Raw genomic sequence first — 15,974 nt, 5'->3', positions numbered from 1 at the left:
CCAGCTCCTGAAGGAGATCCAGTGACGCTGTGCACCAGCTCCTGAAGGAGATCCAGTTATGCTGTGCTCCAGATCCTGAAGGAGATCCAGTGACACTGTGCACCAGCTCCTGAAGGAGATCCAGTGACGCTGTGCACCAGCTCCTGAAGGAGATCCAGTGAGGCTGTGCTCCAGATCCTGAGGGAGATCCAGTGAGGCTGTGCTCCAGGTCCTTAAGGAGATCCACTGAGGCTGTTTTCCAGCTCCTGAAGGAGATCCAGGGAGGGTCTGCTCCAGATCCTGAAGGAGATCCAGGGAGGCTGTGATCCAGCTCCTGAGGGAGATCCAGTGAGGCTGTGCTCCAGCTCCTGAAGGAGATCCAGTGACACTGTGCACCAGCTCCTGAAGGAGATCCGGTGAGGCTGTGCACCAGCTCCTGAAGGAGATCCAGTGACGCTGTGCTCCAGCTCCTGAAGGAGATCCAGTGACGCTGTGCACCAGCTCCTGAAGGAGATCCAGTTATGCTGTGCTCCAGATCCTGAAGGAGATCCAGTGACACTGTGCACCAGCTCCTGAAGGAGATCCAGTGACGTTGTGCACCAGCTCCTGAAGGAGATCCAGTGAGGCTGTGCTCCAGATCCTGAGGGAGATCCAGTGAGGCTGTGCTCCAGGTCCTTAAGGAGATCCACTGAGGCTGTTTTCCAGCTCCTGAAGGAGATCCAGGGAGGTCTGCTCCAGATCCTGAAGGAGATCCAGGGAGGCTGTGCTCCAGCTCCTGAGGGAGATCCAGTGAGTCTGTGCTCCAGCTCCTGAAGGAGATCCATGGAGGTTGTGCTCCAGATCCTGAGGGAGATCCAGTGATGCTGTGCTCCAGATCCTGAAGGAGATCCAGGGAGGCTGTGCTCCAGATCCCAAAGGAGATCCAGGGAGGCTGTGCACCAGCTCCTGAAGGAGATCCAGGGAGGCTGTGCACCAGCTCCTGAAGGAGATCCAGTGATGCTGTGCACCAGCTCCTGAAGGAGATCCAGTGAGGCTGTGCACCAGCTCCTGAAGGAGATCCAGTGACACTGTGCTCCAGATCCTGAACGAGATCCAGGGAGGCTGTGCACCAGCTCCTGAAGGAGATCCAGTGATGCTGTGCACCAGTTCCTGAAGGAGATCCAGTGAGGCTGTGCACCAGCTCCTGAAGGAGATCCAGTGACACTGTGCTCCAGATCCTGAAGGAGATCCAGTGACGCTGTGCACCAGCTCCTGAAGGAGATCCAGTGAGGCTGTGCTCCAGCTCCTGAAGGAGATCCAGTGACGCTGTGCACCAGCTCCTGAAGGAGATCCAGTGAGGCTGTGCTCCAGCTCCTGAAGGAGATCCAGTGACGCTGTGCACCAGCTCCTGAAGGAGATCCAGTGAGGCTGTGCTCCAGCTCCTGAAGGAGATCCAGTGACACTGTGCACCAGCTCCTGAAGGAGATCCAGTGAGGCTGTGCACCAGCTCCTGAAGGAGATCCAGTGACGCTGTGCTCCAGCTCCTGAAGGAGATCCAGTGAGGCTGTGCTCCAGATCCTGAAGGAGATCCAGTTATGCTGTGCTCCAGGTCCTGAAGGAGATCCAGTGACACTGTGCACCAGCTCCTGAAGGAGATCCAGTGACGCTGTGCTCCAGATCCTGAAGGAGATCCAGTGACACTGTGCACCAGCTCCTGAAGGAGATCCAGTGACGCTGTGCACCAGCTCCTGAAGGAGATCCAGTGAGGCTGTGCTCCAGATCCTGAGGGAGATCCAGTGAGGCTGTGCTCCAGGTCCTTAAGGAGATCCGCTGAGGCTGTTTTCCAGCTCCTGAAGGAGATCCAGGGAGGGTCTGCTCCAGATCCTGAAGGAGATCCAGGGAGGCTGTGCTCCAGCTCCTGAGGGAGATCCAGTGAGTCTGTGCTCCAGCTCCTGAAGGAGATCCATGGAGGTTGTGCTCCAGATCCTGAGGGAGATCCAGTGATGCTGTGCTCCAGATCCTGAAGGAGATCCAGGGAGGCTGTGCTCCAGATCCCAAAGGAGATCCAGGGAGGCTGTGCACCAGCTCCTGAAGGAGATCCAGGGAGGCTGTGCACCAGCTCCTGAAGGAGATCCAGTGATGCTGTGCACCAGTTCCTGAAGGAGATCCAGTGAGGCTGTGCACCAGCTCCTGAAGGAGATCCAGTGACACTGTGCTCCAGATCCTGAACGAGATCCAGGGAGGCTGTGCACCAGCTCCTGAAGGAGATCCAGTTATGCCGTGCACCAGCTTCTGAAGGAGATCCATTGAGGCTGCGCTCCAGCTCCTGAAGGAGATCCAGTGACGCTGTGCACCAGCTCCTGAAGGAGATCCAGTGAGGCTGTGCACCAGCTCCTGAAGGAGATCCAGTGACGCTGTGCTCCAGCTCCTGAAGGAGATCCAGTGACGCTGTGCACCAGCTCCTGAAGGAGATCCAGTGATGCTGTGCACCAGCTCCTGAAGGAGATCCAGTGAGGCTGTGCTCCAGATCCTGAAGGAGATCCAGTGACGCTGTACACCAGCTCCTGAAGGAGATCGAGTGACGCTGTGCACCAGCTCCTGAACGAGATCCAGTGAGGCTGTGCTCCAGATCCTGAAGGAGATTCAGTGACACTGTGCTCCAGATCCTGAACGAGATCCAGGGAGGCTGTGCTCCAGATCCTGATGGAGATTCAGTGAGGCTGTGCTCCAGATCCTGAAGGAGATCCAGGGAGGCTGTGCTCCAGCTCCTGACGGAGATCGAGTGACGCTGTGCAGCAGCTCCTGAAGGAGATCCAGTGAGGCTGTGCTCCAGATCCTGAAGGAGATCCAGTGACGCTGTGCACCGGCTCCTGAAGGAGATCCAGTGACGCTGTGCTCCAGATCCTGAAGGAGATCCAGTGAGGCTGTGCTCCAGCTCCTGAAGGAGATCCAGTGAGGCTGTGCTCCAGCTCCTGAAGGAGATCCAGTGAGGCTGTGCACCAGCTCCTGAAGGAGATCCAGTGACACTGTGCACCAGCTCCTGAAGGAGATCCAGTGACGCTGAGCTCCAGATCCTGAAGGAGATCCAGTGAGGCTGTGCTCCAGCTCCTGAAGGAGATCCAGTGAGGCTGTGCTCCAGCTCCTGAAGGAGATCCAGTGAGGCTGTGCACCAGCTCCTGAAGGAGATCCAGTGACACTGTGCACCAGCTCCTGAAGGAGATCCAGTGACGCTGTGCTCCAGATCCTGAAGGAGATCCAGTGAGGCTGTGCACCAGCTCCTGAAGGAGATCCAGTGAGGCTGTGCTCCAGCTCCTGAAGGAGATCCAGTGAGGCTGTGCACCAGCTCCTGAAGGAGATCCAGTGACACTGTGCACCAGCTCCTGAAGGAGATCCAGTGACACTGTGCTCCAGATCCTGAAGGAGATCCAGTGAGGCTGTGCACCAGCTCCTGAAGGAGATCCAGTGACGCTGTGCTCCAGCTCCTGAAGGAGATCCAGTGACGCTGGGCACCAGCTCCTGAAGGAGATCCAGTGACGCTGTGCACCAGCTCCTGAAGGAGATCCAGTGACGCTGGGCACCAGCTCCTGAAGGGCTGAGGTGCTGAAGGTGGACACAGCATCAGATGGGTCTAAAGGTTCGTGGCTGCTTCACGGAGATGGTCCTGATCATGGAGGGTAAGGGAGCTGCCCTTGGACAGACAGGGCTCAGACACTCACAGAGGCCGTGTGAGGAGTGATGGAGGGCCCTCACTACAGGTCATCCTCCTCCTCCTGTGACCGAGGGAGTATCAGGCCCTCCGCTGGCTCTCTATAACAGCAGCGATCACACTGAGCGGAATGGAGCTGAGATAAACCCAACTGGTCACAACTGAGATAGGAGGATGTAGGGAGATACCTCAATGCAGGACCTCAGCCTCCTCCACACATCTGGGAGATCTGAACGTCTCCCGAGGGTGCCTGCCTCGTCTACTCATTGTGAGGGACTCAAACCACTCATTCTCACCCCCGAGGACCCCATCACCCTCATCACCATCTCCACCGAGGACCCCCTCACCCTCACCCTCATCCCCATCACCACCGAGGACCCCCTCACCCTCACCCTCATCCCCATCACCACCGAGGACCCCCTCACCCTCACCCTCATCCCCATCACCACCGAGGACCCCCTCACCCTCACCCTCATCCCCATCACCACCGAGGACCCCCTCACCCTCACCCTCATCCCCATCACCACCGAGGACCCCCTCACCCTCACCCTCATCCCCATCACCACCGAGGACCCCCTCACCCTCACCCTCATCCCCATCACCACCGAGGACCCCCTCACCCTCACCCTCATCCCCATCACCACCGAGGACCCCCTCACCCTCACCCTCATCCCCATCACCACCGAGGACCCCCTCACCCTCATCCCCATCATCCTCGCCACCGAGGACCCCCTCACCCTCACCCTCATCCCCATCACCACCGAGGACCCCCTCACCCTCATCCCCATCACCCCCACCTCCGAGGAACCCCTCACTCTCACCCTCATCCCCATCACCACCGAGGACCCCCTCACCCTCACCCTCATCCCCATCACCACCGAGGACCCCCTCACCCTCACCCTCATCCCCATCATCCTCGCCACCGAGGACCCCCTCACCCTCACCCTCATCCCCATCACCCACACCTCCGAGTACCCCCTCACCCTCATCCCCATCACCATCAAGGTCCGCCTCACCCTCATCCCCATCACCCTCACAACCGAGGATCCCCTCACCCTCATCCCCATCACCATCAAGGTCCGCCTCACCCTCATCCCCATCACCCTCACAACCGAGGATCCCCTCACCCTCACACTCACCACCGAGGACCCTCTCACCCTCATCCCCATCACCCCCACCTCCGAGGAACCCCTCACTCTCACCCTCATCCCCATCACCATCGAGGTCCGCCTCACCCTCATCCTCATCACCCTCACCACCGAGGACCCCTGCACCCTCACCCTCAATCCCCTCACCCTCACCACCGAGAACCCCCTCACCCTCATCCCCATCACCACCGACGACCCCCTCACCCTCATCCCCAACACCCTCACAACCGAGGACCCCCTCACCCTCACCCTCATCCCCATCACCGTCACCTCCGAGGAACCCCTCACCCTCATCCCCATCACCACCGCGGAATCCCTTACCCTCATCTCCATCACCCTCACCACCGAGGACACCCTCACACTCACCCTCATCACCCTCACCACCGAGGACACCCTCACACCCACCCTCATCACCCTCACCACCGAGGACCCCTCACCCTCACCCTCATCCCCATCACCCCCGAGGAACCCCTCACCCGCAACCCCATCACACTCACTACTGAGGACCCCCTCACCCTCATCCTCATCCCCTTCACCCTCACCACCGAGGACCCCCTCACCCTCATCCCCATCACCCTCACCACCGAGGACCCCCTCACCCTCACCCTCATCCCCATCACCCTCACCACCGAGGACCCCCTCACCCTCACCCTCATCCCCATCACCCTCACCACCGAGGAACCCCTCACCCTCACCCTCATCCTCCTCACTCTCACCACCGAGGACCCCCTCATCCTCATGCCCATCAACACCAAGGACCCCCTCACCCTCACCCTCATCCCCTTCACCCTCACCACCGAGGACCCCCTCATCCTCATCCCCATCACCCTCACCACCGAGGACCTCCTCACCCTCACCCTCATCCTCCTCACCCTCACCACCGAGGACCCCCTCATCCTCATCCCCATCCCCATCACCCTCACCACCGAGGACCCCCTCACCCTCACCCTCATCCCCATCACCCTCACTACCGAGGACCCCCTCACCCTCATCCAGATCACCACTGAGGAACACCTCACCCTCATCACCCTCACCACCGAGGACCCCCTCACACTCACCCTCATCATCCTCACCACCGAGGACCCCCTCACCCTCATCCTCACCCTCATCCCCTCACCCTCAACACCAAGGACCCTCTCACCCTCAACCCCATCACCCCCAACTCCGAAGAACCCCTCACCCTCACCCTCATCCCCATCACACTCACCACCGAGGACCCTCTCACCCTCATTCCCCTCACCCCCACCTCCGAGGAACCCCTCACCCTCACCCTCATCCCCATCACCACCGAGAACTCCCTCACCCTCATCCCCTCACCCTCAACACCGAGGACCCCCTCACCCTCACCCTCATCCCCATCACCACCGAGGACCCCCTCACCCGCATCCCCATCACCCTCACCACCGAGGACGCCCTCACCCTCACCCTCATCCCCATCCCCCTCACCCTCACCACCGAGGACCTCCTCACCCTCACCCTCATCCTCCTCACCCTCACCACCGAAGAACCCCTCACCCTCATCCCCATCACCACCGAGGACACCCTCACCCTCACCCTCAACCCCCTCACCACCGAGGATCCCCTCACCCTCACCCTCATCCCCCTCGCCATCTCCACCGAGGACCTCCTCACCCTCATCCCCATCACCCTCACCACCGAGGACCTCCTCATCCTCACCCTCCTCCTCCTCACCCTCACCACCGAAGAACCCCTCACCCTCATCCCCATCACCACCGAGGACCCCCTCACCCTCACCCTCAACCCCCTCACCACCGAGGATCCCCTCACCCTCACCCTCAACCCCTTCCCCCTCACCACCGAGGACACCCTCACCCTCACCCTCATCACCCTCACCACCGAGGATCCCCTCACCCTCATCCCCATCACCACCGAGGACCCCCGCACCCTCACCCTCATCCCCCTCACCCTCACCACCGAGGACCCCCTCACCCTCATCCCCATCACCACCGAGGAACCCTCACCCTCACCTTCATCCCCCTCACCCTCACCACTGAGGGCCCCTCACACTCACCCTCATTCCCCTCACCATCTCCACCGAGGATCCCCTCACACTCATCCCCCTCACACTCACAACCGAGGAACCCCTCACCCTCATCCCCCTCACCCTCACCACCGAGAACCCCTCACCCTCATCCCCCTCACCCTCACCACCGAGGGCCCCTCACACTCACCCTCATCCCCCTCGCCATCTCCACCGAGGACCCCCTCACCCTCATCCCCTTCGCCATCTCCACCGAGGACCCTCACACTCACCCTCATCCCCCTCACCATCTCCACCAAGGACCTCCTCACCCTCATCCCCCTCACACTCACAACCGAGGAACCCCTCACCCTCATCCCCATCACCCTCACCACCGAGAACCCCTCACCCTCATCCCCCTCACACTCACAACCGAGGAACCCCTCACCCTCATCCCCATCACACTCACAACCGAGGAACCCCTCACCCTCATCCCCATCACATTCACCACCGAGAACCCCCTCACCATCATCCCCATCACAGTCACCACCAAGGACCCTCACCCTCAACCTCATCCCCATCACCCTCACCACCGAGGTCCCCCTCACCCTCACCCTCACGCTCATCTCCATCACCAACGAGGACCCCCTCACCCTCATCCCCATCACCCTCAACACCAAGGAGCCCTTCACCCTCACCCTCATCCCCATCACCCTCATCACCGAGGATCCCCTCACCCTCATCCCCATCACCCTCACCACCGAGGTCCCCATCACCCTCACCCTCACCCTCACCCTCAACCCCCTCACCACCGAGGATCCCCTCACCCTCACCCTCATCCCCCTCGCCATCTCCACCAAGGACCTCCTCACCCTCATCCCCATCACCCTCACCACCGAGGAGCCCATCATCCTCATCCCCCTCACCCTCATAACCCAGGACCCCCTCACCCTCAACCCCATCACCCTCACCACCGAGGACCTCCTCACCCTCACCCTCCTCCTCCTCACCCTCACCACCGAAGAACCCCTCACCCTCATCCCCATCACCACCGAGGACCCCCTCACCCTCACCCTCAACCCCCTCACCACCGAGGATCCCTTCACCCTCACCCTCAACCCCTTCCCCCTCACCACCGAGGACACCCTCACCCTCACCCTCACCCTCATCACCCTCACCACCGAGGATCCCCTCACCCTCATCCCCATCACCACCGAGGACCCCCTCACCCTCACTCTCATCCCCATCACCCTCACCACCGAGTACCCCCGCACCCTCACCCTCATCCCCCTCACCCTCACCACCGAGGACCCCCTCACCCTCATCCCCATCACCACTGAGGAACCCTCACCCTCACCTTCATCCCCCTCACCCTCACCACCGAGGGCCCCTCACACTCACCCTCATTCCCCTCACCATCTCCACCGAGGATCCCCTCACCCTCATCCCCCTCACACTCACAACCGAGGAACCCCATCACCCTCATCCCCCTCACCCTCACCACCGAGAACCCCATCACCCTCATCCCCATCACCCTCACCACCGAGAACCTCTCACCCTCATCCTCATCCCCCTCGCCACCGAGAACCCCTCACCCTCATCCTCATCCCCCTCACCCTCACCACCGAGAACCCCTCACCCTCAACCTCATCCCACTCGCCATCTCCACCGAGGACACCCTCACCCTCATCCCCATTACCATCACCACCAAGGACCCTCACACTCACCCTCATCCCCCTCACCATCTCCACCAAGGACCTCCTCACCCTCATCCCCCTCACACTCACAACTGAGGAACCCCTCACCCTCATCCCCATCACCCTCACCACCGAGAACCCCCTCACCATCATCCCCATCACAGTCACCACCGAGGACCCTCACCCTCAACCTCATCCCCATCACCCTCACCACCGAGGTCCCCCTCACCCTCACCCTCACGCTCATCTCCATCACCAACGAGGACCCCCTCACCCTCATCCCCATCACCCCCAACACCGAGGAGCCCTTCACCCTCACCCTCATCCCCATCACCCTCATCACCGAGGATCCCCTCACCCTCATCCCCATCACCCTCACCACCGAGGTCCCCCTCACCCTCACCCTCACCCTCACCCTCATCCCCATCACCCTCACCACCGAGGATCCCCTCACCCTCATCCCCATCACCCTCACTACTGAGGACACCCTCACCCTCACCCTCATCACTACCGAGGACCCCCTAACCCTCATCCCCATCACCGTCATCACCGAGGACCCCCTCACACTCACCCTCATCCCCATCTCCAACGAGGACCCCCTCACCCTTATCCCCATCACCCTCAACACCGAGGACACCCTCACCCTCATCACCCTCAACACCGAGGACCCCCTCACCCTCACCCTCATCCCCATCTCCAACGAGGACCCCCTCACCCTTATCCCCATCACCCTCAACACCGAGGACACCCTCACCCTCATCACCCTCAACACCGAGGACCCCCTCACCCTCATCATCCTCACCACTGAGGACACCCTCACTCTCACACTCATCACCACCGAGGACCCCCTCAGCCTCATCCACATCACCCTCACCACAGAGGATTGCTTTGTATCTAGAATACAATGCCTGAGTGTGTTGGGGAGACAGGGTCTATCGAGTGGTTAGGATCTGGAACGCACTGTCTGAGAGTGTGGGGGAGACAGGGTCAATCGAGAGGTTAGGATCTGGAACGCACTGTCTGAGAGTGTGGGGGAGACGGGGTCAATTGAGTGGTTAGGATCTGGAATGCACTGCCTGAGAGTGTGGGGGAGATTGGGTCAATCAAATGATTAGGATCTGGAATGCACTGCCTGAGAGTTTGGGGGAGACAATGTCTATCGAGCAGTTGTGGACTGGAATGCACTGCCTGAAAGTGTTGGGGAGACAGGGTCTTTCGTGCAGGTGTGGTATGGAATGCAATGAGTGAGATTGTTGGGGAGACAGGGTCTATCGAGTATTTATGGACTGGAATGCACTTCCTGAGTGTGTTGGGGAGACAGGGTCTATCGAGTGCTTAGGAGATGGAATGGGTTGTCTGAATGTATGGGGGAGAAACGGTCAATCGAGTGGTGTGGATCTGGAACGCACTGTCTGAGAGTGTGGGGGAGACGGGGTCTATCAAGCAGGTGTGGTATGGAATACAATGCCTGAGATTGTTGGGAGACAGGGTCTTTCAATTAGTTATGTACTGGAATGCATTTCCTGAGAGTGTGGTGGAGACAGGGTCAATCGAGTGGTTAGGATCTGGAATGCACTGTCTGAGAGTGTGGGGGAGACAGGGTCAATCGCATGGTTAGGCATTGGAAAGCACTGCCAGACATTTCGGGGGAGCTAGGGTCATTCGAGTCGTAAGGATCTGGAATGAGTTGTCTGAGAGTGCGGGGGAGACAGGTTCAATCGAGTGGTTAGGATCTGGAATACACTGTCTGAGAGTGCGGGGGAGACAGGTTCAATCGAGTGGTTAGGATCTGGAATGCACTGTCTGAGAGTGCGGGGGAGACAGGGTCAATCGAGTGGTTAGGATCTGGAATACACTGTCTGAGAGTGCGGGGGAGACAGGGTCAATCGAGTGGTTAGGATCTGGAATGCACTGTCTGTGAGTGTGAGGGAGACAGGGTCAATCGCGTGGTTATGATCTGGAACGCACTGTCTGAGAGTGCGGGGGAGACAGGTTCAATCGAGTGGTTAGGATCTGGAACTCAGTGTCTGAGAGTGAGGGGGAGACTGGGTCAATCGAGTGGTTAGGAAATTGAACGCACTTTCTTAGATTTTGGGGGAGACCGGGTCAATTGAGGGTTAGGATCTAGAATGCACTGTCTGAGAGTGCGGGGGAGACAGGGTCAATCGAGTGGTTAGGATCTGGAATGCACTGTCTGAGAGTGTGGGGGAGACAGCGTCAATCGACTGGTTAGGATCTGGAACACTGTCTGAGAGTGTGGGGGAGACAGCGTCAATCGAGTGGTTAGGATCTGGAACACTGTCTGAGAGTGTTGGGTAGACAGGGTCTATTGATTATTTATGGACTGGAATCCACTTCCTGAGTGTGGGGGAGACAGGGTCAATCGCGTGGTTATGATCTGGAATGCACCGTCTGAGATTGTTGGGGAGACAGGGTCTATCGAGTATTTATGGACTAGAATGCATTACCTGAGTGTGCTGGGGAGACAGGGTCTATCGAGTGTTTAGGAGATGGAACCGGTTGTCTGACTGTTTGGGGGAGACAATGTCAATCGAGTGGTTAGGATCTGGAATGCACTGTCTGAGAGTGTGGGGGTGACAGGGTCAATCGAGTGGTTAGGGTCTGGAACGGACTGTCTGAGAGTGTGGGCTAGACAGGCCTAATCGAGTGGTTAGGTCTGGAATGCACTGTCTGAGAGTGTGGGGGAGACAGGGTCAATCGAGTGGTTAGGATCTGGAATGCACTGTCTGAGAGAGTTGGGGAGACATGTTAAATCGAGGGGTTAGGATCTGGAATGCACTGTCTGAATTTGTGGTGGAGACAGAGCAAATCGAGTGGTTAGGGTCTGGAATGCACTGTCTGAGAGTGTGGTGGTGTCAGGGTCAATCGAGTGGTTAGGATCTTGAACGCACTTTTTCAGAGTTTGGGGGAGTTAGGGTCTATCAACCTTTTAGTGTCTGGAATGCACTCTGAGAGTGAGGGTGAAACAGGGTCAATCGAATGGTTAGGGTCTGGAATACACTGTCTGAGATTGTGGGGGATACAGGGTCAATCGAATGGTTAGGATCTGGAATGCACTGTCTGAGAGTGTGGGGGAGACAGGGTCAATCGAGTGGTTAGGATCTGGAATGCACTGTGTGAGAGAGTGGCGTAGACTGGGTCAATCGATTGGGTATGGTCTGGAATGCAATGCCTGAGAGTGTGGTGTTGACAGGGTCAATCGAATGGTTATTGTCTGGAATACACTGTCTGAGAGTGTGGGGGAGACAGGGTCAATCGAGAGGTTTGGGTTCAGGAATGCACTGCCTGAGAGTGTGGGAGAGATAGGTTCAATCGAGTGGTTAGGATCTGGAACGCACTGCCTGAGAGTGTGGGAGAGACAGGTTCAATCGAGTGGTTAGGATCTGGAATGCACTGTCTGAGAGTGTGGAGGAGAAAGTGTCAATCGAGTGGTTAGGCATTGGAAAGCACTGCCAGACATTTCAGGGGAGCTAGGGTCATTCGAGTTGTAAGGATCTGGAATGAGTTGTCTGAGAGTGCGGGGGAGACAGGGTCAATCGAGTGGTTGGGGTCTGGAATGAACTGTCTGAGAGTGTGGGGGAGACAGGGTCAATCGAGTGGTTAGGAGATGGAAAGAATTTTCTGACTGTGTTGGGGAGACAAGGTCAATCGAGTGGCTAGGATCTGGAACGCACTGTCTGAGAGTGTGGGGGAGACAGGGTCAATCGAGTGGTTAGGATCTGGAATGCACTGTCTGAATTTGTGGTAGAGAAAGGATCAATTGAGTGGTTAGGATCTGAAATGCACTCTCTGAGAGTGAGGTGGAGACAGGGCCAAACGACTGTTTTGGATCTGGAATGTACTGTCTGATAGGGTGGAGGAGACAGGGTTAATTGATTGGTTTGGATCTGGAACACATTGTCTGAGAGTGAGGGGGTGAAAGTGTCAATCGAGTGGTTAGGGCCGTGAATGCACTCTCTGAGTGTGAGGGACAGAAAGGGTCAATCGAGTGTTGAGGTTCTGGAATGCACTGTCAAGAACTGTGGTGGAGACAGGGTCAATCGAGTGGTTAGGATCTGGAATGCACTGTGTGAGAGAGTGACGTAGACTGGGTCAATCGATTGTTTATGCTCTGGAATGCAAAGCCTGAGAGTGTGGTGTTGACAGGGTCAATCGAATGGTTATTGTCTGGAATACACTGTCTGAGAGTGTGGGAGAGACAGGGTCAATCGAGTGGTTAGGATCTGGAATGCACTCTCTGAGAGTAGGGGGGAAACAGGGTCAATCGAGAGGTTAGGATCTGGAATGCACTCTCTGAGAGTGTGGGGGAGACAGGGTCAATCGAGAGGTTAGGAACTGGAATGCACTGTCTGAGAGTGTGGGGGAGACAGGGTCAATCGAGTGGTTAGGATCTGGAATGCACTGTCTGAGAGTGTGGTGGAGACAGGGTCAATCGAGTGGTTAGGATCTGGAATGCACTGTCTGTGAGTGTGAGGGTGATAGGGTCAATCGAGTGATTAGGATCTGGAATGCCCTGTCTGAGAGTGTGGGGGTGACAGGCCTAATCGAGTGGTTAGGATCTGGAATGCACGGTCTGAGAGTTTTGGGTAGACAGCGTCAATCGAGTGATTAGGATCTGGAATGCACTGTCTGAGAGTGTGGGGGAGACAGGGTCAAACGAGTGGTTAGGGTCTCGAACGCACTGTCTGAGAGTGTGGGGGAGACAGGGACAATCGAGAGGTTAGGATCTGGAACGCACTGTCTGAGAGTGTGGGGGAGACAGGATCAATCGAGTGGTTAGGATCTGGAACGCACTGTCTGAGAGAGTTGGTGAGACAAGTTCAATCGAGTGGTTAGGATCTGGAACGCACTGTCTGAGAGTGTGGTGGAGATAGGGTCAATCGAGTGGTTAGGATCTGGAATCCACTGTCTGAGAGAGTGGTGGAGACAGGGCCAATCGAGTGGTTAGGATCTGGAATGCACTGTCTGAGAGTGTGGTGGAGATAGGGTCATTCGAGTGGTTAGGATCTGGAATCCACTGTATGAGAGTGTGGTGGAGATAGCACCTATCGAGTGGTTAGGATCTGGAATCCACGGTCTGTGAGTGTGGGGGAGATAGGGTCAATCGAGTGATTTGGGTCTGGAACACACTGCCTGAGAATGTGGGGGAGGCAGGGTTAATCGCGTGGTTAGGCATTGGAAAGCACTGCCAGACATTTTGGGGGAACTAGGGTCATTCGAGTCGTAAGGATCTGGAATGAGTTGTCTGAGAGTGCGGGGGAGACAGGGTCAATCGAGTGGTTAGGATCTGGAACGCACTGTCTGAGAGTGTGGGGGAGACAGGGTCAATCGAGCGGTTAAGATCTGGAATGCACTGTCTGAGAGTGTGGGGGGAGATAAGGTCAATCGAGTGGTTAGGATCTGGAACACACTGTCTGAGAGTGTGGGGGAGACAGGGTCAATCGAGTGGTTAGGATCTGGAACGCACTGTCTGAGAGAGTTGGGGAGACAAGTTCAATCGAGTGGTTAGGAACTGGAACGCACTGTCTGAGAGTGTGGGGGAGACAGGGTCAATCGAGTGGTTAGGATCTGGAACGCACTGTCTGAGAGTGTGGGGGAGACAGGGTCAATCGAGTGGTTAGAGTCTGGAATGCACTGTCTGAGAGTGTGGGATAGACAGGGTCTATTGATTATTTATGGACTGGAATCCACTTCCTGAGTGTGTTGGAGAGAAAGGGTCAATCTAGTGGTTAGGAGATGGAAAGAATTTTCTGACTGTGTGGGGGAGACAAGGTCAATCGAGTGGTTAGGATCTGGAATGCACTGTCTGAGAGTGTGGAGGAGAAAGTGTCAATCGAGGGGTTAGGATATGTAACGCACTGTCTGAGAGTGTGGGGGTGACAGGGTCAATCGCGTGGTTAGGCATTGGAAAGCACTGCCAGACATTTTGGGGGAGCTAGGGTCATTCGAGTCGTAAGGATCTGGAATGAGTTGTCTGAGAGTGCAGGGGAGACAGGGTCAATCGAGTGGTTGGGGTCTGGAATTCACTGTCTGAGAGTGTGGGGGAGACAGAGTCAATCGAGCGGTTAAGATCTGGAATGCACTGTCTGAGAGTGTGAGGGAGATACGGTCAATCGAGTGGTTAGGATCTGGAATGCACTGTCTGAGAGTGTGGTGGAGACAGGGTCAATCGAGTGGTTAGGATCTGGAATGCACTGTCTGTGAGTGTGAGGGTGATAGGGTCAATCGAGCGGTTAGGATCTGGAATGCACTATCTGTGAGTGTGAGGGTGATAGGGTCAATCGAGTGATTAGGATCTGGAATGCCCTGTCTGAGAGTGTGGGGGTGACAGGCCTAATCGAGTGGTTAGGATCTGGAACGCACTGTCTGAGAGTTTTGGGTAGACAGCGTCAATCGAGTGGTTAGGATCTGGAATGCACTGTCTGAGAGTGTGGGGGAGACAGGGTCAAACGAGTGGTTAGGATCTGGAATACACTGTCTGAGAGTGTGGGGGAGACAGTGTCAATCGAGTGGTTAGGGTCTCGAACGCACTGTCTGAGAGTGTGGGGGAGACAGGGACAATCGAGTGGTTAGGATCTGGAACGCACTGTCTGAGAGTGTGGGGGGAGATAAGGTCAATCGAGTGGTTAGGATCTGGAACGCACTGTCTGAGAGAGTTGGGGAGACAAGTTCAATCGAGTGGTTAGGATCTGGAACGCACTGTCTGAGAGTGTGGTGGAGATAGGGTCAATCGAGTGGTTAGGATCTGGAATCCACTGTCTGAGAGAGTGGTGGAGACAGGGCCAATCGAGTGGTTAGGGTCTGGAATGCACTGTCTGAGAGTGTGGTGGAGATAGGGTCAATCGAGTGGTTAGGATCTGGAATCCACTGTATGAGAGTGTGGGGGAGATAGGGTCAATCGAGTGATTTGGGTCTGGAACACAATGCCTGAGAATGTGGGGGAGGCAGGGTCATTCGAATGGTTAGGTTCTGGAACGCACTGTCTGAGAGTGTGGGGGAGACAGGGTCAATCGCGTGGTTAGGCATTGGAAAGCACTGCCAGACATTTTGGGGGAGCTAGGGTCATTCGAGTCGTAAGGATCTGGAATGAGTTGTCTGAGAGTGCGGGGGAGACAGGTTCAATCGAGTGGTTAGGGTCTGGAACGCACTGTGTGAGAGTGTGGGGGAGACAGGGTCAATCGAGTGGTTAGGATCTGGAACGCACTGTCTGAGAGAGTTGGGGAGACAAGTTCAATCGAGTGGTTAGGATCTGGAATGCACTGTCTGAGAGTGTGGGGGGAGATAAGGTCAATCGAGTGGTTAGGATCTGGAACACACTGTCTGAGAGTGTGGGGGAGACAGGGTCAATCGAGTGGTTAGGATCTGGAACGCACTGTCTGAGAGAGTTGGGGAGACAAGTTCAATCGAGTGGTTAGGATCTGGAATGCACTGTCTGAATTTGTGGTGGAGACAGAGTAAATCGA

Source organism: Carcharodon carcharias, chromosome 24 (assembly GCF_017639515.1).
Source record: "Carcharodon carcharias isolate sCarCar2 chromosome 24, sCarCar2.pri, whole genome shotgun sequence".
Taxonomy (NCBI): domain Eukaryota; kingdom Metazoa; phylum Chordata; class Chondrichthyes; order Lamniformes; family Lamnidae; genus Carcharodon; species Carcharodon carcharias.
This window is presented reverse-complemented; position numbering follows the sequence as displayed.